The sequence below is a fragment of the Lontra canadensis genome, unplaced genomic scaffold, assembly GCF_010015895.1.
Source record: "Lontra canadensis isolate GAN:19392208 unplaced genomic scaffold, GSC_riverotter_1.0 scaffold59, whole genome shotgun sequence".
NCBI classification, from domain to species: domain Eukaryota; kingdom Metazoa; phylum Chordata; class Mammalia; order Carnivora; family Mustelidae; genus Lontra; species Lontra canadensis.
In genome coordinates, this window is record NW_022631053.1 from 10,727,695 (window position 1) to 10,755,663 (window position 27,969).

Sequence of the window (27,969 nt, forward strand, 5' to 3'; positions counted from 1 at the left end):
AGACTGATTCCCCATCACTCTCCCCTCCCCCACTCACCATAGCTATACACTCATGTTCCAGCAAATTTTAACCATTTCAAGCTCACCAAATACATCATGTTGTTTCATTGTTCATGTCTGGAAATGTTTTACTATTTACATTACTTGTTGTTTCATTTCTTATATCCATGTAGTCACTCATTTAATAACATTTTATCAACAATGAACAGAAACCCCAAAGGAGGGGGTTCTGTCTCTACTTCTCTACAACAGAAACTCACCCAAGATAGGGGTAGGATATTTTGTACATTGTTTTATTCTGACTCAATAACCGGATAAGCCTAACTCAATAACTGGAACATAGTGGGCATTCCGTAAGTATTTATGGAATGAATTAATTAACTAAATATGAACTGCTAGTACACTGGCTGGAAAATAGTTTTTGTGAGAGCCAGTAGTCACGAAAAAATGAGAATGGAGAAGTAAGTAAGCCAGCCTTATTCTGGCAAAGACTGACTAGCTTTTCCCAAGCCTGTTTTCTGACATGTTGAGGGAGAGATGAGTAGCTCAGGTGGCTGTTGGCAGGATTCAGTTCCTTATGAAGAGTTGGACAGAGGGCCTCAGTTCCTTGCTGACTGTTGGCTGGAGGCCTCCCTCAATTTCTTGCCATTGGACCTTCCAAAGGGAAATTCACATGGCAGATGGCTTCTCTGAGTGAGCCAGCCAGAGAACAGTACAGAAGTCAAAGTAATCTAATATCAAAAGTACCCCCTCAGTGTTTTCACCATATTGTGCTGGTTAGAAGTAAGTCACTAGTCCAAACCATACATACGAGGATGGGATTGTACAAGGGCATGAAAGTAGGAGATGAAGAAACATTGGTGGCCATCTTAAAAGTTACCTACCATTAAACAAATAAACACATGAGTAAATATATATATTTGCAAGTTGTTGGTATGAGAGAAAAGAAAGATGTGACATGTGAGGCATATTCTACATTATATAATCGGGAAAGGCCTCTCTGAAGACCTGTGACCTGAGGGAGAAGAAAGAATCAACCTCATGAAAGAGCTATAAAGAACATTTCAGGCAGAGGGCACAATACGCAAGAATCAGAGCATTAAAGAAACTAAAAGGAGACTAGTGTAGACAAAATGGACTATGGTACAAGATGAGTTGGTTGAGGTACGCAGAAGTCGTGAAAGGCTTTTGATGTTGAAATATTTGCATACTAGTCAGGGAAGAATTTACAGGGGAAAAACATTAAATAGGATAAGTATGATCATTTTATAAAGATAAAATGTACAAAAAGAGTATAACAATGGAGAACCTTAAAGCACCGATAATAGTTCAAATGAGTTTGAAAGGTAAGAAGAAACTGACAAAACATAATTGTAGAAAGTTCAACTCAGTCTTATTAGTCAGTTTATGGTAGAATAAGAGACAAGCTAAATGAGTTAAAGATACAGAATATATTTAACTATTTAATCTAAAAATGATATAAAATGTCTATTAGATATTATAAATTAAAAAAAGAAATATATCATCTTCAACCTTTTTTAATATCCAACATTTATAATTGAGTTTATGTTTATGAAAAACTATAAAATAATTCTAAAACAAGGAAAATTTGCACTATACATTTTCTGACCATAAGAAAAAGTAGATGTTATCATAAAAACTCAAGTCAACAATAACAAAAATGCCAGCCAAAACTATAGAAAAAAATTAATTATTGATTCAAGTAAAAAATGAAATGTAGAATAGCACATACAACTTACACAATTAAAATAGAAATATAGGCTTTTATCTTAAAAGAGATAAAGAAGAAATAAATGAAGTAAGCATATAACTCAAGCTGTTGAGATTAACAATCCTGAGGTAAGCAGATGGAAATAATTGACAGTGATAAAACAGAGCTAACTACATTGAAATGAGGAAATGTGTAACAAGTAAACAAAATAAATGAATGGCTTTATTTCAAATAAACTACTTAATAAATCTAATGGGAAAAATAAAAAAGCAAACACTTAAGATTTTTAAATACATACACACTAAAGCACTTAAACACTAATTTTATTAAGTGAATTTTAAAACTTAAACTATTATTTTTTAGGGAAATAGAAGTCACAAAGAAAACCAAAAACAGAAAAGAAGCATGGACAGTATCTGAGGGAGGAATTGGGAACAGCATCAAAGAAATACTTGCCACAAACGGCTCCATGTCTAGGTGGGTTTAAGGATAAAATTAATTCAAATCGCCAGGAAAGAGATGAATTCTATGCTACATAAATATTTTCTAGAAACATTATTATGTTAAATAAAATGTTAGATAAAATGCTTCCCACTTAATTTTAACAAGCAAACATTCTTCTGAAATTACACCTAACAAAAATAAACACCAAATAAAACTATATACCAATTGCACTTATTAAGAGAGATGTGAAAGACGCCCCAATAAAATGTTCAGTGTAAAAATATAGTCAGTCGTGACCAAGAAATGTTTATTTTAGACATTCAGGAGTGGTTGAAAATTAGGGTAAATGATATGTCATTTCACATCAGTAGGTTGAATTTTTCTGTAGGGTCATCCTTACAGAAAAGATTTACAAAAGAATTAGAAAAATTATCTGATAAAACTCCAAATCTATCCCTAATCAAAAATTATTTTTAGGGCACCTAGGTGGCTCAGTCAGTTAAGCATCTGACTGAGGTTTAAGTCTTGATCCCCAGGTCCTGGAATCTAGTCCCCACATCAGGCTCCTGGCTCAGTGGGGAGCCTGCTTCTCCCTCTGCCCTTCCCCCTGCTCATGATCTCTCTCACACTCTCTTTCTCTCTCTCTCTCACTCAAATAAATAAATGAAATTTTTAAACAAATTATTTTACTTTTTTTTTTTTTAAGAAGTATAGAGGGAGTCTGGCAGTAGAAGCAAACTTTTTTTTTTTAATATTTTATTTATTTGTCAGAGAGAGAGCACCCACAAGCAGGCAGAGGCGGAGAGAGAAGCAGGCTCCCCACCGAGCAAGGAGCCCGATGTGGGACTCGATTCCAGAACTCTGGGATCATGACCTGAGCGGAAGACAGAGGTGCGACTGACTGAGCCACCCAGGAGTCCCAACAAATTATTTTAAAAATATCAGAATAAGTGGATATTCCCTTCAACTGATATGCAATTTTATTTTAAACCAGTAGTCAAGTAAAATACTAGTGGCAAAAATTCAGTCATTTTACTAAAATCGGAAACAAAGCAACACTAAGAACTACCGTCATTTTTAATATGAAAGGTCTGGAAAATGCTATCAGATGCAAAGTAAAGAAAAGTTAAAATGTTAATAGGGAGAGACAAACTTATTTTCAGGTGATGTCCTTATATATCTGGAAAAAGAATTAATAGGAAAAACTTCCAAAATTTATTTTGTTAAATGGGGCCAATTCAAAATAAACATATAAAATTTTATAGTCTTTTTATAGAACTGAAATAACCATTTAAAATATAATGGAAAAAAAAGAGGCTACAATAACAATATCCACAAAAAGAAGTTTCTAAAATCCAAGAATAACTAGAAATCCAAGAATAACATTAATAGAAATGGAACCCATAAGATCTTTTATGCTTTGGAAGAAAGGACAGCATATTTTTAAACAGGACAACTCCCCCATCCCCAGTAGATGCATAAATTTATTTCAATGGCACACTATAGGAGAACTTTTTGCAAACCATGTAAAATAACTATAAACTTTACCCCAAACCTTAAGCGTATTATAAAATTGAAATTTACTAAATACTGACTACTGGCACAAAAATGGCCACAGATCAATAAGACATAACAGACTGTCCAACAACAAATCCCAGACTACTTGAGAACTGAAAATATGATTAACAAAAAACCCGAAATCAATGGACAAGAAAAAGAATGCTCCAGGTAAGGCTTGGGGATATTTGGTTAAAATTTTAGGAAAAAAAAAAAGAGAGGATCTCACTTACTCCATACACTGGAATAAAATCCCATATGTACTGAAGTGTTCATGTAAAAACACTTAAACACAAAATATATTAAAACACAAAATCTTTGAATATAATATGAAAGTGAATATTATTAAATGTTTGGGGGGAGTTGGGGAGCACACGGGGAATGAAAAGTATCCTTTTGAACTTAAATTTAATAAAAGTAAAGCTTAAAAAGATAAATGGATTTGATTACATAAAAATTTTAAATCTATAGGTAAAACATTCAAAACATAAACAACCAAGAGAAAACATTTGCAGCAAATATGAGAGTTAATGTCTTTTATCAAATAAAGAGCTATAAGAAAGATGAAAAGTACAAAGTCCCCAATACAGTAATGATCAAAGGACAAAAAAGGAAATTCACAGAAAAAAAAAATTAATACAAACTAACATTTGTGAAAATGTTTAGCTTCTCAAACTAAAGTAAGATAACGGTTCCATAACTGATGATACGAAATTAGGGAGAAAAAAAATGTATATGTAAAAAATGTATAACTGCAGCCTCTAATGAATGAATGAAATGATTGCTCTCATACACACCCAGAGTCACTATAAATTGGTACGTGTTTAGAAAGCAATTTGAGCCAATGAAATAGGATCTTTGGCAATATTCATTCCTTTTCACTCGGTAATTTCACTTCTCAATGTAAATCTTAAGGAAAGCATTCTAAATAGAGACAAGGTGTTAGGCATGAAGAGATTCTTCTCAGAGCTGTTTTGTTCTCCTATATGCTTAAAATCACATTCATTTTGTTATTTTTCACAGTGACAAGTAAAAACAACTGATGTGTAACCAAGGAGGATAATTATTTTCTGGCATATCCATCCAATGAAATATCATGCAAAAGAGACTTCAACAGCATTCAGTGAAAATAAGTTAAAAATTATATGCACGATAAGAGAGTAATTGTGTCAAAATCATGGTTTTATGCATAAGTTAGACTGAAAGGAAATACATCAAAATCTTAATGACAGTAGTGATTCACTGGTGGAACTATATGTTCAGTGGAATTATTTTCTAATATTCTCAACTGCCAAATTTTTCTTTAATGAACAGGAAAAATTTTATTTTTGGTGAAACAAAACAAGCCAAACGAAGACAATTAATTTGCATCATTGACTAGGTCTGCGGTTTTAAAGACCCAGAGGGAGAGGAGAAGGCCCTGGGCTGAGCGGAGCTGCAGCCTCCCAAGCCCTTCTCCCCGCCCCCCTAAGACCCCTCCTTGGAGAAGCAAGCACCACCTATGGGGCAGGAGAGTCTCGAGAATGGAAGAATTAGAAACAGCTGGGACAGATTCAGAGCCATGACACGCATGCCCCTTCAAAGGCAGCTCAGAGGCAGGCAAGGTGATCGGGAGTTCAGGGCAGAGTCAGAGCTTCCGAATGGGTGGATTAAGCTAAAAATGTGCAGGAGGCATCTTGAGGGCACTCCTAGTGCTCAGAGTGATCCAAGAGAAGAAAGAATGTGGCGTTTGACACCTGTGGACTAGCCAGCCCCTGAGTACAAGCTGCAGGAGCAAAGTTCAAAGCTGCAAAAGTGGCTGTTTTCACAGATGAAAAGACAAAGGAAACCAAGCAGTAGTTTCAAGAAAGAACTTGTTTGGTTTTAAATTGTCAACAAGGTGTAGCATTTATAATCCTTCCTGAATTTTTATCATTTGTTCACAATTTTGCGTGTTATCCTTTAGAAGTGAGGTTTTTAAGCAATTTAATGTTACATAATACAAGTTGTTTTCTTTCTTTTCTCTTCTTTTGCAAGGACGTAAATAGGATGGAGAAGCATTAGAAAAATCTGACCCTGTTTGCATTTGCTTTGCTAAATGAGTTAGTTATTATGACCCTCAGTTTCTTGTTTACAGACATAGGGCAATTCATCCGGCCAATATTTATTGCACCTCTCTGTTCCAGACTCTGTGGTTGGCACTGGAGATACGTGGTACATAAGATGGATGAGCTTCTCGTGATTCAGAGGTCCACTGGGGAAAACAGAATTACAAGGCAGTGGGATGAGTGTCATGGGAGGTGAAAGAGGTTTCCCAAGAGTCACATCTGCCCAACATATTTGAAGCACTGAGAGGAGGGGTTCCTGTTTGGCCTGAGCATAGAAGGGCATGTCATGCTGAGCCTTGTTGGCCACTCTGGATTTTATCCAATAATCCATGGCAGAATCCTGACAATACCGGCATTTAAGGGACAACCACAGGAAGAGGATCTTGAACAATCACTGGGACAGAGTGGGCATAAAGGTGGGAAGAAAAGTTCTGGGTGCAGTCACAGAACTCAGGGAGGAAATGGTAAACGGCACCTAACATTGAAGAGATGAAATAAGGCAAAGGCTGAGACGTACACGCCGAATACAGCCTCAAGGGGCTATTGGTAAACCTGGTCAAAGCAATTTCTGTGGAATAATGAGGATCGACCCCAGACTACAGTGGCTAAGGAGTGAACGTCATGCCATGAAGTGAAAACAGCAATCGTAGGCAACTTTTTCAATAAATTCAACTGCAAAGTGGAGAAGATAGGAAAAAAGCTTGGAAAATTGTGTTTCATACAACTGCCATAACAAATTACTACCAGCTATGTGGCTTCTAACAAGAGACATTTATTCTCTCCTAATTCTGGAGGCCAGCAGTCTGAATTCAAGGCATCAACGAGGCCAGTGACCCTCGGAAACTCCTAGGGAAGAATTCTTTCTTTCCTCTCTAGCTTCAGGGGGTTCCTGGCAACAATGGATCGGCGTTCCTTGGTGTCTAACTGAAGCACTGAAATTTCTCCTCTGACTTCTCAAGGACTTTTCTCCTCCCTGTCTGTCCCTTTGTCTGTGTCTTCCTCTCCTTTCTCTTCTAAAAACACCAGTCATTGGGTTGAGGGCCCAACCTAATCCAATATCCTAGTCAGCTCAGGCTGCTATATAACAAAACACCATAAACTGGGGGGCTTAAACAACAGAAATTTATTTCTCACAGTTTTGGAGACTGAAAGTCTAAAACCAGGTACCCAACTGGTCCGGTTCTGGGGAGAACCTTCTTCCCAGTTGCAGTGGCTTAACATCTCCTTGAATCTTCACATGGCAGAGAGAAGGAGCTACCTCTCTGGCCTCTTCTTACGAGGGTTAATCCCATTCATGGGGCCTCTACCCTCATGACCTAATTTCCTCCCAAAGGCCCCACCTCCAAATTCTAGCACATTGAGCATTAGATTTCAAATATGAATTTGGGGAGGATACAAATATTCAGTCCATCACATTCAGCATGAGCTCGTCTTAACCTAGCTAATTATGTCTGTCTGCAAGGAGCCTTTTTCCAAATAAGGTCACCTTCTGAGTTTCTGGTAGACATGAATTTTGGGGGGATACTGTTCAACCCAATACAGAAATATATAGGGGAGGTGACTGCTTGTTTGCTTCTATGATTGATTGATTACTTTTACACTTGGCAAAGTAAATGATTAGGAGTTCTTTGTGATACACGCATGATGCTAATTTAAAAACTTAAATTCCCTGGAGATGACAATTATTTCATAAGAGGTTCTTGCAAAATTTCATGAGATTTTATACCAAATCTGCAACTCATGTAGAAAACTGTCCCTCCGGGGTAAAATGGTAATGCCGTAATAACTTAGCATAGTTTCTCATGTGTCTCAACAACTGTTTCAAATCTTTTGAAATTATGGTAATGTAGACAAGACTTCTGGGATAGAATAGAAAGAGATTTTGTATCTTATTCAATTTCAGATTTTTCTCTAGGATAGTGTGATTTTAGAGTAATCCATTTCCATGAGGAACATTTAGGCCCCCTGTTTCTAAATCACAAAAAAAAAAAAAAAAAAAATCTAGTTTACATACTGTTTAAATAAGTTGACCAGTTGAGGAGGATATCATGTAGTTACAGTTTGTTATCATTTTATTGGGATTAAAATAATTAACTTATATACCTCGTTTCCTCATGGCATGACTAAAACAAAATAAACAGAACAAAAACAGATCCCTTACTTTGGGGGAAAAAAAACAGACACGATTTCAAGATCAGCTATCCCAAAGCTATCAGAAAGACTGGAATCTATTGTCTCTTTACTGAGTTTCTGTTACAAGAATTAGAATTTTGAATATTAAATCCACATTGGTGACACCTATTAAAGTAATCAGGAACTACAGAAAGGATAGCTCTCAAATAACATATTCACTCCTACTTTCATCTTTTATAGCTTTACCTAAAAGGCAGCCATCTAAAAATACATACATGTTATTCTGGTGCCAGCGAAATAGCCGTAATTTTTATTTACTTTTCGTTTTTCCTGAAGGCAAAAAACTGAAAGGAAACACCTGCAGACTCTGACTCTTAATCTTCAATGTTTCCAGCAATGTAATCCACAGACTAGAGTCTGGACACTCTATACGTTTCTTTTCAGGTTGGATGAAGGAATAATTGCGAAGTGCTTTCTTAAAAGGCCACCTGCTCTTTTCCCCTAGCAGCAACAATTCACTCCCCACTGACTGTGTGCACCAACGCTTTCCTTCCCAAAGCCTACCACTAAAGGCTCTGCATGGGTGTCTCTCATGGCCAACACATGGGGCCCACCATTACCTTTCTGGGATGGCCAGTGGAGCTGGGAACAGACTGTTGTCCCCTCTGCCCAAACTCATTATCACGCATACTGTATCATTGCCATTTGGCATCATACATTGATCTTGAGAACCACAGCAAAGAAACATTAATAGTTTTAAATAGCAGTCAGTTCCCCACCAAAGACCCCAGGAAAATGTATTCTTGTCTCTGAAAAAAAATCCAGGCTAACTACTAGCTAGGTTTAATGTCTTCTTTCTTCATGGGGTAAAATTATTTTGGTACATTCACTAACAAGCTCATGTTTTGCAAATGTGTGTGTATATAAAGACTTGTGGTATACTAAAATTAACTCTTTATTTCTTTTGCATGAGTCAGAAACCAAAGTAGAAAATAGCCTTTCCATTGATTGAACAAGTAATGTTGAATGCCAATTATGTGCCAGGCACTAGGATTAGCACTAGGTATACAATGATCAGCAGAACAAAAATGGTCTCTGCCCCTATAGAGCTTGAAGTCTAGTGAGGAAGACATATGATCCCATAAATAGAGAGTTGCAAACTCTGGTAAATTCTACAACAGTAAAGAACAGGGATTTGTGAGAGCACGTAATACTGTAATAGCATGACGCTTCCATGAAACCATGACAGAAGAAATGAAATCTGATGGATGAGTAGAAATTTTCAGTGAAATGCATGGCTAGAAGCACTCCAGGTAGAGATAGAAATATACCCAAAGATGTTAGGAGAAGAGAATATGTTACATCCAAAGACATAAACAAGGTCAATATGTACATCACAGGAAGGGTTGCAAGGTGGTGGGAGTGTTAGGAGATCTTTATCCTAATGAAAATGGGAAGTCAGTCAAGGGTCTTGAGTGGGGTATCAGTGGGATAAAGTTTCCATCTTGAAGAGATTACTTGGTGGCAATAAAAACAGCAGATTACAGAGATCAAAGAATGAATGTCTGGGAGATCATTTAGGAGGAAACAGCATTAGTCCAGGCAAGAGATAATGAGAGCTTTGACCACAGCCATGACAGTAAAAAGGAGAGGAGTCAGGATTAGATCTGGTCAAGAATGATGTCCCGATTTCTGGCTTTCAAATCTCTGTGAGCCATGGTACCACGTACTGTGGCCGGGAGCACTGAAGGAGATTGCAGATGAAATCATGCATTGGCTTTGGGACATGTTGTATCTGGAGTGCTTATGAGACCATCAGGGGAAGGTACCAAGTAGGTCATGCATACAGGTCTGAGTCTCGGAAGAGACCCATTCAGATTGGAGATAAACATTTGAGAGTCGCTGACAATGGGAAACTGCATAGAGAAGATTCTAGAAACAAGCCTTAAAGAACTCCAATGTTTAAAGATTGGGTTGCATAAAATGAGCCGACAAAAGGAGTCTGCAAAGGGGAGGAGGGAATAAAGCCCCAGGAGGATGGCTTTGTCCCAGAAGACAAGGGAAAAGACTGTTTTAAGAACAGAATGATTCGCTGTTGTGGAATCGGCTGAGAAGTCAAGTAAAGTGAAGGCTGAACAGTATCTTTTAAATTTGGATGACTGGTGACCTTAGCAGAAGCTATTTCAGGAATGATGGGGGTGGAAGCTGGAGGAAGGGGGTTGAGGAATGTGTAGGAAGTGTGTTATTCAACAAAAATTTGCTGTTTTATGAGCCTTTCATATATATGTTCATAGTCTAACAGGATGTTGGGATTATTAATAATGTTTTGTTGCCTGGTTACACTGTAGGTTTGTTGTAGATGAAAGAGAGAACAAGGAGAGAAAAGAAAAGAGAGAGAATGAGAAGGAAGGGAGGAAATACATTAAATTAATTATTCAGCTCAATTGCAAAACAGGACGATCTCAGAGATGCTGGCATGTGATCTAAAGGTACCTACATTATCTTCAGTTTAAGACTTGGGGGCAGGTTTTTCACCTGGAGCACTGGTCACATGAACTATGTGACCTTGAAGAGCAGGCACTTATCGGACACAAATTCATGTAGTGAAACATTTCGCGGCTTGTTAAATACTCTGTCCTAAGGTTTTTCTCCTCAGTTTTCTCCTCAGCATGGCCAATAGAAGAAAAGTCTGTTTAAATTAGGAGATATACTTGCCTTCCTGGATCATTTTGCTTTATTACATTAAGTTAGCACACATTATACTAAACTCACAGTCACCTAGCAAAAGTTCTTTTTGGATTGAATTCTACTTTTTTATATTCATTGCACACATGACTTAGAAGAAAATACTTACATGTATAAAAAGTGGTATTTTGTCCACCCTAATTTCTCCCTCCCTCCATTCTCTAAATTTCATGAAGCCTTCCAGCTCCACTTCACCTTTCTCCCACTTCATCCCCTCCATTGACTTAATTCTGCTTTTGACCACCAGATTTTCTGTTACTCTTGAGGTTCCTCCAATATCATTTTTCTCTGTGGCCCTCTAGAATTCTCAATAGTCTCCTTTCACCGCCTCCTACTGCCTAGTACCAGTTGGAGGAACGATTCTCATTTTCCCTACACCCTCAAAGCCATACAGTAGTCATATGTCTTATGGAGGAAAAGAGTAGAACACTGGTGTCAAAAAGCTCACTAGCAAGGACTTCTCCTGAGTCTCCCCGCCACCCCCCACCCCACATGCTCATACTTCCAGGTAAATCAGTCAGTCTGCAAACAACAGGTAACATTAGCTTATTTCCTCCCACATTCTATTAGAAGTTTTATCTTTTATACTTCATATTCTTACAAAGGCCCTCTTGAGCAGTAAGTGCCCACAGAGGAATTGAGTTGTGTTAATCCAGATCCTTACAAATTTTAGACTTTTTTTTTTTTTAAAGATTTTAGGTATTCATTTGAGAGAGAGAGAGAGAGTGAGCATGAGCAGGGGTCTGGGGTAGGGGCAAGGGGAGAGAGAGAAGCAGACTCCCCACTGAGCAGGGAGCCTATTGTGGGACTCAATCCTAGGTCCCTGGGATCATGGTGTGAGCTGAAGGCAGATGCTTAACCAACTGAGCCGCACAGGTGCCCTAATTTTAGACTTTCTGAACCTCTCACAATAGAGGGTAAGAACTTCCAGAAGACTATTTTCTTTCACCAGGAGTGTTGAGAAACAATAAGGCTGGGAGAGTGAGTGTGGAGGAAAAGGGGAACAAACAGAAAGCATGAGGAGAGAAACCTTGTTACCACTCCCAATATTCTGGGCCCTCCCCAAGCTGCTCCTCCTGAAACAGAAGAATCAAAAGAGGCTGAGAAAACTAGTTCATTTCTAAACTGAAAATAATAATAATAACCTCCTCAATGTTACTTGAACATTCACTATTTTCTCAGTCCCCAACCATGGCTATACAAGATTTGTTGCATTTGCTCACTTACAGAAATTCCGACATCAATTCATGTATAGGCCACTTTTTGGAGTCCACAATTGTAAGAGTAAAATCTGTGACTCACCACCAAGACTTTTGTTAGTCTTCCTTCCACGGCAAAGATTCAGTTCCTATAAATAATCTGTTCCCTGATCCTGAGGACCCCCTGCTGCTTAACATTATAAATATGCAGCACTTCATGTTTTTGTAGTCATTACTCTTAACTATTCCACGCTTCAGAGCTCATCAACCCTCTTGTTTTCACAGCACCCTGTCTTTACCCTACACGAATTCAGCTTGCTCATGTCCATATTTTTGCCTTCCTTCTCCCTTACTATTCAGGTCAAAAAATCTTGGCAAATTCTGTAGTTTTTCCTTTTCTCTCAATCTCCTACATCCAATCAGTTATCAAGTCCTACAATAATAGCAACCATTTTCGTGAATTCCTATTCTGTACCAAGCTGTGTCTTGGGTCACATTTATTCACCCTGCAGGCTGGTTTTTCAAAAAAATGAAGCTTTTTTGCTGTTGTTCTCTAACACTGTTCTGACTTTCCCTCAAGAGCCCCATGAGAAAGGGAGCGGGCGGGGGGAAGGGGGGGCACAAACCTAAATAGTAGTCCTATCTAGGCAATGGAACACTTTAAACAGTTTCAGTATGCATAGCCTCTTGGGGTAGAAATGTTCAGTCTCTCATTTATACGCCTTTGTCCTTCTGCCCGTCTCCCGGATGGCTTCTTGCTGATACTTCCACGTGGAGAGAGAGCTAGATGGGATCCGCAGACAGAACAGTGTACTCTCACTGCTCACCGGGCTGTCCCCAGAACTGTGGCAACGGACCGGCACTGGTCTCGTCTCTGGGAGTTCCGGTTTCATCTGCTTCTGACGTCTGTCATTTAGAACTCTGGCCCCTTCACCTACCCTGCTGCTTCGTTCTTGCCCGTGCTGAAGACTCTCTAATACTTGTGGTTCCTCCCCTTGGCTGCTGGCTTAAAGCATCCCCCTGCAGCCCCTCTGTGGGTCACCACGCCCCTACTGCAACTATACCAGTGTCAGGACCACGGGCTTTCTACTCCATGGTTTCTGTGACCCCTTCGGGGTATGCTGGTTCCAGTTCATGTTCCAGTTCACAGCGTACAGAAATCGAAAACGGGCTCCTGGGTGGCTCAGTGGGTTAAGCGTCTGCCTCTGGCTCAGGACATGACCCCAGGTCCTGCCCAGCAGGAGCCTGCTTCTCCTTTTCCCCTGCTTGTGCAATCTCTCTCAAATTAAAATAAGATAAGAAAATGAAAGAAAAAAGAGCCCAGAAAATGTAAACCCTGGACTTGCTTTTACTGAGGATGGCTCTTAGACTCCTGCAGGGAGACCCCTGAGTCAGTCATCCCTCTGGGAACGGAAGAGGTAGTCAAGGATCTCTATTCCTGGCCTTCCTCCCTCCGCCATCTTCTCTTCTCACAAAGCCCTGGAGCTGAAGAAGTCAAGTCCTCTCCCCGCACCTCTTCCTGGTCAGATGGGACCTCCTTTGTATAAAACTCCAGCTAAGCTATACCTGCCTCCATTTGTTAAAGCAGGAAATAATGGAATTTTTAACTTCCCCCTCCACTAAAGCTTGTCTTCTATAAATAAAATCATACCAAATAATTTATTTTGGATACCATATCCTGAAGAGTAATACTTTCCTTTGCTTTTCATCCCTTCTATATGTTCACACCTCCTTATGCATGTGGATATACACAAATACCACATAGCAAGCGTGCGCACGCAAACACGCAGACACACACACGTGGATACGCACACAAGAGATGGATGGTAAGAGCTGTTTAAAGAGAACTTCGTGTGCTAGAAAAGGCAAGAAGGATAGGCACATTTGTATTTTTTTTTCAAAATATTGCAAAATGATACTTATTGTCCCCAATCTTTACAACTTTAAAGCCCTTTTAATGTTTTAATAAGTAGAGAGACATCATCAATCTGCATTCACACAGTAAGTGACACAGTCAGGCTTAAAAGGCAGGTCTGACTCAAAGTCTTTCTACTGCACCCTAAGCCTGTCCAGTAGCGCTCCTATTTATGTGCTCCTCTCCATGTCTTCTGTTACACCTCTGAGCATAACCCTGAAAACCTCTTGCTTGACTTATAGTAGCTGCCCCTAGTCTCCCCCATGCCCCTGGTTGTCATCTCTCTTAGGTGGCTCCCTGGTAAGTTCTCCTCAGCTCAGTTTCAGATATGGCAACATCTGCACAAAAAAAAAAAAAAAAAAAAAAACACAAAACCTTTACTGTCTCCCTGGCTACAAAATAAATTTAAAACTCTAAACAATGTGCACTAGAGGGTTTGCAAAAATGGTCATGACTCCTTCCATCCTTGTACACACCCCTTTCTCATGACCGCACCATTCCTCCCATCGAGAGAGAGAGTCTATTTCTCTACTCTTGCTTGGAATCTGGATTTGACCATATGACTCACTTTGGCCAATGGAACATGAGAAAATGTGACACATCTGAGACTTGCAAAGTGTGTGTTTATTGGGGTTTGCCTTCTCTTTTATCTTTGGAATCCTGAGTTGCCCCTGTGAAGAAGCCCATGCTTGCATCCTGGAGAATGAAACCTTCTAGACAATGAGCTTCTACAGCTGAGACCCCCTAGAACAGAGATCATCAAACTCCAGCTTGCAGAATTAAGGCAGCTTGCCATCTGTTTTGGTACAACCTGAACTTTATAAAAATGATGTTTATAGAAAAGTATTAATAATTGATTTGATAATAAGGAACTTCAACTTGAAACTCAGTTAAATATATTATCCCTTCCTTCCCAAATGTTCCATTTGCATCAGAAGACCCAGATCACAAAAATGTTATACTCAATTATTATTTTATTTTGAATTCTGTCAATAAAAAAAAAAAATCTGTATTTGTTTTCTCTCTCTCTCTTTTTTTTTCCTCTCTTTTTATAAATGTACCTATGTAATACCCTAATTCTGTCTTTTGGCCCACAAGGTCTAAAATATTTAGTACCTCACCCATTATAAAAGTTTGGCAACCCTTAGTCTAGAACAGTGAGCCTGCCAACCACCAGACATCTGAAGAAGGCTATTCTAGAACCCCTACACAGCCACACTGCTGAAAGGTATATTGCAGAAATATGTTGGTCCTACCCCAACCAGATGAACTACTCAGCCAACCCTCAGAATCATGAGAAATAGATGTTTATTGCTTTGAGGTGGAAGTGTAGGAGTGGTTTATTACATAACAAAACCCAACTTGTTCACAACACATGCAAGCAGCTCTACGATAGGGTCCTGTATCCATGTCACCTGATATCTACACTGTGTTTGGAGACCTCAGATTCCATTCTTTTCTATGAACCCATCCATATTTGTAGACTCTAGCCTTCCCTCAGCCTAGAACATGCTTTTTCCCCATCCACTTCTTTTGCAGTCTTATTCACTTATGGTGACCTTTTCTGTGAAGCTTTCACAGGTCTGCTAGTCACACTTAATTTCATGCTTCTCTGATGTCTAGAGAAATTTTTCCTAAATGATAGGTTCCACATCTTTTTCATCTCTATGTCCCATATACTTGATGGTACTATTTGTTAGATCCTGTATCTCCATTCTACCTACAGAGCTCTATCTCCCATTAGCCCTGACATATACAGACCTACATCACATAGTGTTTGTTCAGTTAACTATTTTATTTTTTAAAAAAGATTTTATGTATTTACTTGAAAGAGCACAGAGGGAGAGGGGGAAGCAGACCCCTGCTGAGCAGGGAGCCCAACATGGGGCTCAATCCCAGATCCCTGGGATTATGACCTGAGCCAAAGGCAGGCGCTTAACTGACTGAGCCACACAGATGCCCCAGTTAACCAAGTTAACTGTTTTATTTTGTAAAGACTCTTAAAAATATCTATGATTTTTGTTTGATGATACTTTAACCCTCCCAAAACTGTACTCTGAGATGTGACACTTTGATATTATTCTATAGGAAAAGATACTATTACCAATTTACTTGATACCATGATTTCTGGCCTGAGACTATCATGGGGAACAAATTTGAATTATGCACCATATTTGCATGAACTCAAAACATATCACTCTGTGAGTGGGATAAAGAAAAAGAGGTAGCAACTCTCACTCCCCTTCACTCTCCTGTGTTCATTGGGTTACTCCCATACATACCAAAATACTCTCAATTTTAACCTTTATTTCTCCCTAAAGATTTGTGTGTGTGTGTGTGTGTGTGTGTGTGTGTGCAATCACTTCATTTTTAAATGTGGTTTAAGTACAAGATACAAGGCACAAAAACGCTGCCTGTAAGAGTGGACCATCTAACTCTCTATCACCTTCCAGCAAATGACTCCCTCATACCCCATCAGCATCAAGACACTATCACAGCCATCCTCCACCTTTGTTGTGTACAATGAACCTTCCTTACCTTACACTGAATTTTGTGCCACAGAATTAAAAAAAAAAAAAAGGAGTTAAAGTAATATATTTGCCTATCTGTGAAAATTGCTTTGATATATCAATTTGAGATGGAATGCATCATAATTTCCCCATTAAAACTTCTTTTTTAAGTCTCATTTTAATGGTTTTTAAACTTAGTGACAAAGTTTTCAGGAAAAAGTATTCTATCTTTTCATCTTCTTTTTTCCCTTCTTTTCCCTTCTTTCTTCTCATCCTTTCCTTCCTTTTTTTTTTTTTTTTTGGTTAACAATCATTTAGGTGTGACTTAATATATACACAGTGACCAACACCCTTCTTCCAAGGCTCTTTGTTGCTTTAATGCAGCAGTTTCTCACAAGGGCTTAGGAAGTAATCCCACCCCCCGGCCGCCAACCAAGGACATCTGCCAAAGTCTGAAAATAGTTTTGATTGTCACAGCACAAGTAATGGTGCATAGTGGCCAGGGCCTGGGGATGCTGCTAAATTCTATAATGCACAGGGTTGCCCCTGACAACAAGACATTATCTGCCCCCAAATGTCAATAGTGTTGAGGTGAATACCGTTGCTCTGAGGTATCCCAAATTTTCTGCCACAAGGTCATTTTTCACAGTAGAATATTTCTTCCTTATCATTTCTCTTGACCTCCAGCTAAACCACTGAAAATTCTAAATCCCTGCTTTTAAAAGCCATATGAAAAATTACTCTCTCCATGCTACCCTTTTTCATTCATGCTACTGAAGGCAGTGCCTCCTTTCTCTTGAACCCAACATTATTTTGTCGGTGACTTTCTCACAGATTATGCCAAGCTAAAGACATCTGATCGAATTATTTCCTTCTGCAAATTCAGTACTCTATGGGACCCTTGGGAAAGTCTCTTAATTTCACTGGGCCTCAGTTTTATCATTTGCATTATAAAGGAGGGCAACTTGAAGCATCTGATAATCTTTCCAGCTCTACTCTTTTTTTTAATTTATTTATGTTTTTAATTTTATTTTTTATAAACATATATTTTTTCCCCAGGGGTACAGGTCTGTGAATCGCCAGGTTTACACACTTCACAGCACTCACCATAGCACATACCCTCCCCAATGTCCATAATAACCCCACCCCCCTCCCAACCCCGTCCCCCAAGCAACCCTCAGTTTGTTTTGTGAGATTAAGAGTCATTTATGGTTTTATCACCCTCCCAATCCCATCTTGCTTCATTTACTCTTCTCCTACCCCCTTAACCACCATGTTGCATCTCCTCTCCCTCATATCAGAGAGATCATATGATAGTTGTCTTTCTCTGATTGACTTATTTCGCTAAGCATGATACCCTCTGGTTCCATCCACGTCGTCGCAAATGGCAAGATTTCATTTCTTTTGATGGCTGCATAGTATTCCATTGTGTATATATACCACATCTTCTTTATCCATTCGTCTGTTGATGGACATCTAGGTTCTTTCCATAGTTTGGCTATTGTAGACATTGCTGCTATAAACATTTGGGTGATGTGCCCCTTCGGATCACTACGTTTGTATCTTTAGGGTAAATACCCAGCAGTGCAATTGCTGGGTCATAGGGTAGTTCTATTTTCAACATTTTGAGGAACCTCCATGCTGTTTTCCAGAGTGGTTGCACCAGCTTGCATTCCCACCAACAGTGTAGGAGGGTTCCCCTTTCTCCGCATCCTAACCAGCATCTGTCATTTCCTGACTTGTTAATTTTAGCCATTCTGACTGGTGTGAGGTGGTATCTCATTGTGGTTTTGATTTGTATTTCCCTGATGCCGAGTGATATGGAGCACTTTTTCATGTGTCTGTTGGCCATCTGGATGTCTTCTTTGCAGAAATGTCTGTTCATGTCTTCTGCCCATTTCTTGATTGGATTATTTGTTCTTTGGGTGTTGAGTTTGCTAAGTTCTTTATAGATTCTGGACACTAGCCCTTTATCTGATATGTCGTTTGCAAATATCTTCTCCCATTCTGTCAGTTGTCTTTTGGTTTTGTTAACTGTTTCCTTTGCTGTGCAAAAGCTTTTGTTCTTGATAAAATCCCAATAGTTCATTTTTGCCCTTGCTTCCCTTGCCTTTGGCGATGTTCCTAGGAAGATGTTGCTGCGGCCGAGGTCGAAAAGGTTGCTGCCTGTGTTCTCCTCAAGGATTTTGATGGATTCCTTTCTCACATTGAGGTCCTTCATCCATTTTGAGTCTATTTTCGTGTGTGGTGTAAGGAAATGATCCAATTTCATTTTTCTGCATGTGGCTATCCAATTTTCCCAACACCATTTATTGAAGAGGCTGTCTTTTTTCCATTGGACATTCTTTCCTGCTTTGTCGGAAGATTAGTTGACCATAGAGTTGAGGGTCTATTTCTGGGCTCTCTATTCTGTTCCATTGATCTATGTGTCTGTTTTTGTGCCAGTACCATGCTATCTTGATGATGACAGCTTTGTAGTAGAGCTTGAAGTCTGGAATTGTGATGCCACCAACTTTGGCTTTCTTTTTCAATATTCCTTTGGCTATTCGAGGTCTTTTCTGGTTCCATATAAATTTTAGGATTATTTGTTCCATTTCTTTGAAAAAAATGGATGGTACTTTGATAGGAATTGCATTAAATGTGTAGATTGCTTTAGGTAGCATAGACATTTTCACAATATTTATTCTTCCAATCCAGGAGCATGGAATATTTTTCCATTTCCTTGTGTCTTCCTCAATTTCTTTCATGAGTACTTTATAGTTTCCTGTGTATAGATTCTTAGTCTCTTTGGTTAGGTTTATTCCTAGGTATCTTATAGTTTTGGGTGAAATTGTAAGTGGGATTGACTCCTTAATTTCTCTTTCTTCTGTCTTGTTGTTGGTGTAGAGAAATGCAACTGATTTCTGTGCATTGATTTTATATCCTGACACTTTACTGAATTCCTGTACCAGTTCTAGCAGTTTTGGAGTGGAGTCTTTTGGGTTTTCCACATATAGTATCATATCATCTGCGAAGAGTGGTAGTTTCACTTCTTCTTTGCCGATTTGGATGCCTTTAATTTCTTTTTGTTGTCTGATTGCTGAGGCTAGGACTTCTAGTACTATGTTGAATAGCAGTGGTGATAACGGACATCCCTGCCGTGTTCCTGACCTTAGCGGAAATGCTTTCAGTTTTTCTCCATTGAGAATGATATTTGCGATGGGTTTTTCATAGATGGCTTTGATAATATTGAGGTATGTGCCCTCTATCCCTACACTTTGAAGAGTTTTGATCAGGAAGGGATGCTGTACTTTGTCACATGCTTTTTCAGCATCTATGGAGAGTATCATATGGTTCTTATTCTTTCTTTTATTAATGTGTTGTATCACATTGATTGATTTGCGGATGTTGAACCAACCTTGCAGCCCTGGAATAAATCCCACCTGGTCGTGGTGAATAATCCTTTTAATGTACTGTTGAATCCTATTGGCTAGTATTTTGGTGAGAATTTTTGCATCTGTGTTCATCAAGGATATTGGTCTGTAGTTCTCTTTTTTGATGGGATCCTTGTCTGGTTTTGGGATCAACGTGATGCTGGCCTCATAAAAGGAGTTTGGAAGTTTTCCTTCCATTTCTATTTTTTGGAACAGTTTCAGGAGAATAGGAATTAGTTCTTCCTTAAATGTTTGGTAGAATTCCCCCGGGAAGCCATCTGGCCCTGGGCTTTTGTTTGTTTGGAGATGTTTGATGACTGTTTCAATCTCCTTACTGGTTATGGGTCTGTTCAGGCTTTCTATTTCTTCCTGGTTCAGTTGTGGTAGTTTATATGTCTCTAGGAATGCATCCATTTCTTCCAGATTGTCAAATTTGTTGGCATAGAGTTGCTCATAATATGTTCTTATAATTGTCTGTATTTCTTTGGTGTTCGTTGTGATCTCTCCTCTTTCATTCATGATTTTATTTATTTGGGTCCTTTCTCTTTTCTTTTTGATGAGTCTGGCCAGGGGTTTATCAATCTTATTAATTCCTTCAAAGAACCAGCTCCTAGTTTTGTTGATTTGTTCTATTGTTTTTTTGGTTTCTATTTCATTGATTTCTGCTCTGATCTTTATGATTTCTCTTCTCTGGGTTTAGGGTTTCTTTCTTGTTCTTTCTCCAGCTCCTTTAGGTGCAGGGTTAGGTGGTGTACCTGAGACCTTTCTTGTTTCTTGAGAAAGGCTTGTACCGCTATATATTTTCCTCTCAGCACTGCCTTTGTTGTGTCCCACAGATTTTAAACCATTGTGTTTTCATTATCATTTGTTTCCATGAATTTTTTTCAATTCTTCTTTAATTTCCTGGTTGACCCTTTCATTCTTTAGAAGGATGCTGTTTAGTCTCCATGTATTTGGGTTCTTTCCAAATTTCCTCTTGTGATTGAGTTCTAGCTTCAGAGCATTGTGGTCTGAAAATATGCAGGGAATGATCCCAATCTTTTGGTTAAGACCTGATTTAGGACCGAGGATGTGATCTATTCTGGAGAATGTTCCATGTGCACTAGAGAAGAATGTGTATTCTGTTGCTTTGGGATGAAATGTTCTGAATATATCTGTGATATCCATCTGGTCCAGTGTGTCATTGAAGGCCTTTATTTCCTTGTTGATCTTTTGCTTGGATGATCTGTCCATTTCAGTGAGGGGAGTGTTAAAGTCCCCTACTATTATTGTATTATTGTCGATGTGTTTCTTTGATTTTGTTATTAATTGGTTTATATAGTTGGCTGCTCCCACGTTAGGGGCATAGATATTTACAATTGTTAGATCTTCTTGTTGGACAGATCCTTTGAGTATGGTATAGTGTCCTTCCTCATCTCTTATTATAGTCTTTGGCTTAAAATCTAATTGATCTGATATAAGGATTGCCACTCCTGCTTTCTTCTGATGTCCATTAGCATGGTGAATTCTTTTCCACCCCCTCACTTTAAATCTGAAGGTGTCTTTGGGTTTAAAATGAGTTTCTTGTAGGCAACATATAGATGGGTTTTGTTTTTTTATCCATTCTGATACCCTGTGTCTTTTGATTGGGGTATTTAGCCCATTGACATTCAGGGTAACTATTGAGAGATATGAATTTAGTGCCATTGTATTGCCGGTAAGGTGACTGTTACTGTATATTGTTTCTGTTCCTTTCTGATCTACTAGTTTTAGGATCTCTCTTTGCTTAGAGGACCCCTTTCAATATTTCCTGTAGAGCTGGTTTGGTGTTTGCAAATTCTTTCAGTTTTTGTTTGTCCTGGAAGCTTTTAATCTCTCCTTCTATTTTCAATGATAGCCTAGCTGGATATAGTATTCTTGGCTGCATGTTTTTCTCGTTTAGTACTCTGAATATATCATGCCAGCTCTTTCTGGCCTGCCAGGTCTCTGTGGATAAGTCTGCTGCCAATCTAATATTTTTACCATTGTATGTTACAGACTTCTTTTCCCGGGCTGCTTTCAGGATTTTCTCTTTGTCACTAAGACTTGTAAATTTGACTATTAGGTCATGGGGTGTGGACCTATTCTTATTGATTTTGAGGGGGGTTCTCTGAACCTCCTGGATTTTGATGCTTGTTCCCTTTGCCATATTGGGGAAATTCTCTCCAATAATTCTCTCCAATATACCTTCTGCTCCCCTCTCTCTTTCTTCTTCTTCTGGAATCCCAATTATTCTAATGTTGTTTCATCTTATGGTGTCACTTATCTCTCGAATTCTCCCCTCATGGTCCAGTAGCTGTTTGTCCCTCTTTTGCTCAGCTTCTTTATTCTCTGTCATTTGGTCTTATATATCGCTAATTCTTTCTTCTGCCTCATTTATCCTAGCAGTGAGAGCCTCCATTTTTGATTGCACCTCATTAATAGCTTTTTTGATTTCAACTTGATTAGATTTTAGTTCTTTTATTTCTCCAGAAAGGGCTTTTATATCTCCCAAGAGGGTTTCTCTAATATCTTCCATGCCTTTTTGGAGCCCGGCTAGAACCTTGAGAATCATCATTCTGAAGTCTAGATCTGACATATTACCAATGTCTGTATTGATTAGGTCCCTAGCCTTTGGTACTGCCTCTTGTTCTTTTTTTTGTGGTGAATTTTTCCGCCTTGTCATTTTGTCCAGGTAAGAGTATATGAAGGAACAAGTAAAATACTAAAAGGGTGGCAACAACCCCAGGAAAATATGCTTTAGCCAAATCAGAAGAGATCCCAAATCGTGAGGGGGGGCGAAAGGGGATATAAAGAGGTTCGGAAAGAAAAAAGAAACAAAAAAAGAAAACTAATAATGAAAAAATATAAAAAGGAAAAATATATATATATATTAGATAAACTAGTTAAAAAATGTTAAAAAAGAAAAGGGTAAAAGTTAAAAAAATTTAGCAGAAGAAGAGAAAAAAAATTGAAAAAAAAAATTTAACTGCAAGGCTAAAGAATCATGGGGAGAAAGCCATGAGTTCCTTGCTTTGCTTTCTCCTCCTCTGGAATTTCGCTGCTCTCCTTGGTATTGAAACTGCACTCCTTGGTAGGTGAACTTGGTCCTGGCTGGGTTTCTTGTTGATCTTCTGGGGGAGGGGCCTGTTGTAGTGATTCTCAAGTGTCTTTGCCCCAGGCGGAGTTGCACCGCCCTTACCAGGGGCTGGGCTGAGTAATCCGCTCGGTTCACTTTTCGGGAGCTTCCCTGAGCGCTTTCCGTAGAGTTCCGGAGTATGGGAATGAAGATGGCGGCCTCCCACTCTCTAGCCCGGAGGAGCCGAGAGCCTGGGGCCCCACTCCTCAGTGCGCTCTCAGAAAACCGCGCCCAGTTGCTCCCGTCACCCTGGCCCCCGGCCGCGCTCCGAGCTGACCGAGCCTGCGACCGGTTCAAGGTAACCCCAAACTTAGAGCTCACTCCTCGGCTCTGTCTCTGTAGCCGGCTTCCCCGTTCTAATACCTGTAAGCTCTGCGACACTCAGACACCCCCGATCCTTCTGTGACCCTGCGGGACCTGAGGCCACGCTGACCCCGCGTGGGCTTCACCCTGGTTAAGCCTCTGGAGCGATGTCCCTCAGCGGAACAGACTTTTAAAAGTCCTGATTTTGTGCTCCATTGCTCCACCGCTTGCCGGGAGCCGGCCCCTCCCCCCTCGGTCTATCTTCCCGTCGCTTTGGATTCACTTCTCCACCAGTCCTACCTTTCAGAAAGTGGTTGATTTTCTGTTTCTAGAATTGCTGTTCTTCTTCTCTTCGATCTCCCGTTGGATTTGTAGGTGTTTGCAATCTTTAGATAAGCTATCTAGCTGATCTCCCACTACCTGAAGTATCTCAGCCTGCTACTTCTCCACCATCTTGACTCCTCTCCTCTCCAGCTCTACTCTTTTGACTCCTTCCTTATCAATACTGTGTGATCCCTGTCCCCACAGAACTGCATTCAAATGAAGTCCTATCTCTGAAGGATTCTCGTTTTAACTTGTGACAACAGCACCCACCATCATCCATTAAAATTCTTTTCACAATAATTATAGAGCTCTAGATCAGTTTTTTGGGGGAACTGAAAAAAAATCAAAGAGGTGATTAAGAAGCTATTGATAGACACACAGAGATTACCGTGGTTTAAATAAGAGTACCCAGAGTGGTTATAAATATCAAGAAGAGAGAATTACCTCCTCTATTTCATTCTATAGTTTTAAATCCTTTAATCTGAGTGGAACTTGAAGCACAGCCCTACCACTTATCCCTATAATCTGACTGTTCAGCATGGTTTTGTGAACCTTGCAAACAACCTACATATTATGTAAATAATGAGGTGTAATATCATAAAAAGTGAGATAATTATATCCTATTTTACAGACATAACTAAATTGTTTACATTTTTTAGTCAAAGTAGCAACATATTTCAGCTTTATGTTTAGCCAAAATAAAGATTTGGGAAATAGGAGCTGTTGTTTCTGTTTTGCTTTTTTTTTTTTATAGCTTGCCAGCCTATTTTAAAAATTTTTTAATAAACCATTCCATGATTAACTCTATAGTCTCTTTCAATTAACTGCACCAGATAGTGTTCTTCAGAAACTCTAATTATACCTTAAATTATCATTCAGAACACCTGCTCTTGTGGGTTTCAGTAATTTCAGCCCTGAATATTTTGACATAAAGAGCTATAATCATTGAGAATTTTATGGTTTTTAAAAGTATTCTGTGCCCCACCTTTCTAGCTAAGTATAGTTTGCTTTATATGCCATGACTTTTTGCTTACTGAAGCTATTGTCCTTCATCTTTCATCCTGGGTTGCTAATTCAGGGAAACATTGGCACCTAGCCTAAAAGCCAAGAGCCTGAAGAAATCCAAGCTCCCCATTCTTGGCTTGTGTTACTACCATACTGGAAAGCAAAAAGGTTAAGTCCGAGCACTGGACTCCTAGAAAGCCCACTCTCCTACCTACTGACATCACTAGGCAAGATGTATCAAGTTCTCGATGAGATAAAGAATACCCTACGCATAATGACATTTTATTTCAACATAACTAATTTGAATATAAATGTCCATATATGGTTTGTGTGCACATCCTTTGTTTTTACCCCGCCTGATAGCACAGGAACAACTGCAAGTTAGTTGCACATACTATTTCCTATAATGACTAACCTTCCTTCATAACTTACATATGTTAAGTTCCAAATTTTTGAGTCTGTCTGATGGCACATGGAAGACAGATTACAAATGTGGGATCCGGCAATATTAGTTTCCTTTGATGGCCCTGAACAAGTTTGATGGGCATGTATCTTAAGCTATCTCATTTCACCTAGGAGATGCTGCTCATCATTTAGTGCTCTAAGCAAATCAGCCTGACTCCCAAGGAGTTCTGCATTCGGTGATATTGCTGATGTATTGCCCTCCTAGATTCAATCAGATGTGGATATATCTGATGACATCACTCCTACCCACCCCCCACTACTCCATCTTTCTTGTCCTGATTTTTTAAATTATGAAGTTCAGCATATGTCTAACCACTACAAATTCCAGTTGATAAACTAGGATATTTTACTGTGCTAGTCTTAAAACTGAAGTTATGCAATTAGTATAATTAAAGGAAAAGGTTTCCAATTATATGTGCCAGGTGCAATATGAAAACACCCAACAGTAACAGCGATATCAGGTGAGAAATTATGCATGCGCTGTAGGCCATGAATCCAAAAGTTGGAATTTTTATTACAATGACTCCTATATAAGTAGACTACATCTTTTGAAACTACTTGGTATGATTTAATTGTACATTAGATGTACAAAGCCGTTTTTACCACTTGACCTAGTTTTTACTACCTAGGACAGCAAATGTTAAATGAAACTCCTTCTCTCCTTCCCTTGCACTCACTTTCCTCCCCTGACTTAGATAGCATCAAAATAGATTTAGTTTTTTATTTTAGTCTCCTATAACTAGTTCTACATCCCTTTGGCCCAATCAGTAAAAATTTACTTAATTTTTTTTTTTTTTTTTGAGATAGCAAGCCATATCTCATCCCCAGGGTGTAAAACCCAGAGGCCATCCATTTTAGTGCCAAAAGCATTTTTGCCCTAAGCAGCATTAGTGGCATTTACCCCAATTAAATCCCAATAGTGCTCCACCTTTGAATCAAGCTGCTGCCCTTGACCTTTGGGAGAAGTGATTTACCATTAGGTTTATTAAAGTAGCTCTGAAGCATGTTAGAAAGCATTTTTCTTAAATGCAAGATGGATGGGAGTCCACATGTAATCAAGGATAGGGTTCATTTAGCCCAGCTGTACAACAGAGATTTTGACAGAAGACTGATACTACAGTCACAGAATTGTCAAATTTAAGAGCCAGAAGTAACATCAAGAGGAGCTACTCCTTCCTGAAAAAATAAATAATAAATAAATCTCTCTCCAAAGCAGCAGATGCAAGAACTCATTATTGTGAGGAAACTCAACCTATACCAAAAAGTCAACAATGTCAGATTTTGCCCTTATAATAGGGGATCAGTGAAAAAATTATATAAACCACTGCCTTCTGAGCTACATCCACTTCTAACCAAGGCAGTAATCTAACAAAGCAAATAATTTGTGCCTGGGAGATTTTTTTCTCGGAAAAAAAAACAAAAAACACAAATCTCTCTGGTCTTCCAGTTTCAAGATCCGTTACACCTTCTCATCCCCCTACACAATAGTTATTTCTTAGCCAAAGTGAAGCAGCCATTGGACATTGGCTATTGCCAGACTGGAATGAGGTCTGTACTACCTGGCAGAAACCAATGGAATCATCATTAGGTTTGAATTGTTTAGGGAACTTCCTCTAGGAGATAGGTGAGGACAGAGAAGGAACCATGCCTGGCTTCGCTCCCGATGTGCACATCTCCCAAACCAAGAGGAGTGAAAAGCATCTGTATCCTTGAAAACACATAACCCAGGTCAGATCTTCTCTTTTCCCTCCTTTCCTTCCCCTACCTCCCTTTCCCTGATGACTAGACTAGAGTAAGCCTCTGGATTGGAAAGAAAGGGAGAAAAAATTCAATGGCTCTCATGTATCCCCCAAATCAGCAGCAGGCAGACTGTACACCTGAAGGTAGGGGATGAATTTTTTTTTTTTTTTTTTTAGAAACCCTAGAAAGTGGGATCCCTACAATCTAAGCTCTACTCTTCTATTGTAGGTCAAAAACTACCCGTGATTTTGGTGGAACCAAGTCCATTTTTCACCCATACACCTATCTTAAATTTCAAAAGGAAAAGAGTGCTAACAAAAAGAAGTATCTAGGTAATCTTGGAATTCCTTCAAAATCTGAAGTCAGCTCAGTATATTTCAACAGACATCTGGCCGGCACCTCCGGTGGGCAAGAAGGCAGGATGTTGTGGTTTAAAGGGTATAAGACTTATAATAAACAAGAATTGAACTTGACTCCCAGGTTAGCCAATTGCTGGCTACTTAAGTATTTGGGTTTTCATGTAAACCTTTGAGTCTCCCTTTCATTATCTGTAAAATGAGAACAGTGACCTGGATTATGGGATTGTTCTGAGCCTTGAATGAGGTGAATATGTGTAAAAGGTCATAGGAATGTCAGTTATGACCATTTTAGTTACAGTCACTGGTTTCCCCCCTCCAAGAGCAGTCTTGAACATAATTGGGAAGGTACAGCTTGATTGAGAACGCAGCTTAAATGAGCATGATTTCCTAATGATTTCAGAGAAAGGGGCTACATGGAGACTTTTTAAAGTTAGCCACACTGTTCTCCAGTAATCCTTCATTTTATTTAGAGTACTTTTAAAATCTTTAATCCTCTTTTATAAGCAGCTGGTATTCCAATTATGGATATTGCCTCCTGAATTCTTCCTGACCTGGAACGAAAATGTGTATTAAGGAAAAAGAAATTCCAACTGGTATATCATATTTATGATTTACCCTGCTAGAAGAAACATGGAATAATTTTTATGTTCTCAGTGGATCCAACCTCTCCTTATTACTCATTATTACTCTCTTCGTGTGTGAGTAGAAAGCTGATGTTTAGATATATTCTGCCTCATATTGTCTGAACATTATTCAAGGGTTTTCAACAGACTGAAGCCTGGATATCCTTCTTTGTTTAATTACATCCTTATCTTATTACCCCAAAATGTGTTTCTGGGTCATAAATTGTCCTGAAACCATTATTAATGGGGTCAATAACACCCCAATAACCCACTCCCCAT